We start from the raw sequence: 1,869 nt of genomic DNA, 5'->3' as shown, positions 1-1,869 counted from the left end.
ATCTGTTAATAACCCCTAGGTTCGTTTTGCGCCGGAATTGTCCTTTAATGGTCCCATGAAAAACAGTGCAAACCGGACAAAGAGGACATTTGGTCACCCTACCGAACCCCCAACTGTGCCTTTAATGGGTTTTAATCTGACATCTCTCCATTTGTGCATGCATAAGGTCCTGTTTTTACCTTTATTGTTGACTTCACTCTTGGCCTGTGTAATATGTGTAATGTGTAACACCAACAGAGTGTAAAAATGTAATTTCTTCGTGCAGGATTAATAAAGTATGTCTTCTCCTACTTAGATTAACTTTTGGGAACTACCATTCACCTTCTTTCTCTGGAATGCATTTGACGGGTGTGTGGCTGTCTAGATGATTTATTGCTTTTAATTAGTTGAAATGGCGGCATGCCGGTAACAAAAAAAAAAATTGTTTTCATGAGGTGCTCTCATAACATCTGTGATCGGCTGAAAGAAACTTTATATGCCAACACTGAAGACTGGTTCTGCACTTACATTAATGAATCAAAGAGTGAAACATTCAGAAAGGTAAGAACAGTTTCTACATGAAGTAACACTAAAAACATGGCCAAGATGGGATCTTTGCATTCATCAGTGATTTTCATGTGACAACTGGATTTTTTTTTTAGCTGAAGGCATTTGGAATAAAGGCCGTTGCTCTTGTTGTGGTGATTGTGCTCGTCTCCAGCTCTTTGGTAAGTCTGTCTGTAAATTCTACCAAAATTTACAACAAGGACGAACTGTGGAATTGTCAGTGTTTATTCTAAAATGTTTAGAGTTTAATTTTTGTGCTTAATTTTAAAGGCTAAACCTACTCATGTCATTGAGAAGCGCTCAAATGAGGAGGTCAGTATTTAGTTTGGATATAATTATGTAAATCACATAGTATTTTCTCAATTTAAACTGCCATTTTCTAATCAACTATGGAAGGAAAAATAGAGATAAAATTGAAATGTATATAATTCTTGAACATCTTCTTGATTTCCCCCCGTACAGACCAACAACAACAACAACAACAACAACGCCCCATCCTTGGCCCGTGTTACTGATGTGCTCATGATCCTGAAGTACCTCAAGGACTTGACTCTATAACATACTGCAACTACAAAACCATTATGTGATCATGCTCCAATTAAATAACTTGCTGGTTCAATACAAATGAAAGCAATTGTGGTATCTTTAGTTTCGTTGCTGTGGTGATGTATAGAAGAAGTATTCGCCGACACTGATCCTGATTATAAAAGGTTTATTACATCAAGTTTTCAGCATCAATGACTTGTCCTTCAGAACCCGGAGAATACCAAGCCAATATGCACTGTCTTGCTGCAGCAAGAACATGGTTTATAAGGGGTACGTTTAGGTAACATGTTAGATAACGTAAATAGATGTGCGTTGAAAAGTAAAGGTCTGACTCCCTTTGAGGTCAGAGTCTCTTTGGGGGGCTCCAACACTACACATAAAATCATTGATCCCACTCAGCCCTCAAATCACAGAATCACATAAAACATCCTCTTCAACACATCACTTCACTGAGAGAAAAATCATTAAACTTACATCACTAACACAGTGCTCATTATGTCTCAGCACATTTGAGATTTATACAGACTTTAACCTTATAGGCTCTTCAGATACTACACAATAAAGAACCAAAGCTGTTCATTTCCTCTTGGTCTTTATTTCAAAGAATATCTAGTTGTACAAAAAGTGGGAGAAAGATAAAATACACTTTGTTGGAATCTGACAAAACATTTTTAGTAACAACAGTTATCTTACCAGAATAAAAAATATTTAAATTTACAAACCATGTTTTGGTATTCTGTAACTGTGTGCATGTTGGTCTGCTCCCCATAGCTTCAT

General features: G+C 36.8%; 1 long non-coding RNA gene across 1 annotated transcript; it reads left to right on the top strand.

Annotated features, from left to right (window-relative positions):
* The first annotated feature begins 648 nt into the window (after positions 1-648).
* Positions 649-1,099, top strand: LOC116034284. The gene is made up of 3 exons (XR_004101042.2): positions 649-707; positions 817-858; positions 1,009-1,099. It is a non-coding gene; the product is annotated as an uncharacterized LOC116034284 (long non-coding RNA).
* The last annotated feature ends 770 nt before the right edge of the window (positions 1,100-1,869 follow it).

Source organism: Sander lucioperca, chromosome 4, assembly GCF_008315115.2.
Source record: "Sander lucioperca isolate FBNREF2018 chromosome 4, SLUC_FBN_1.2, whole genome shotgun sequence".
NCBI lineage: Eukaryota > Metazoa > Chordata > Actinopteri > Perciformes > Percidae > Sander > Sander lucioperca.
Note: the sequence above shows the minus strand (reverse complement) of the source record. Positions and strands in the feature narration are given on the sequence as shown.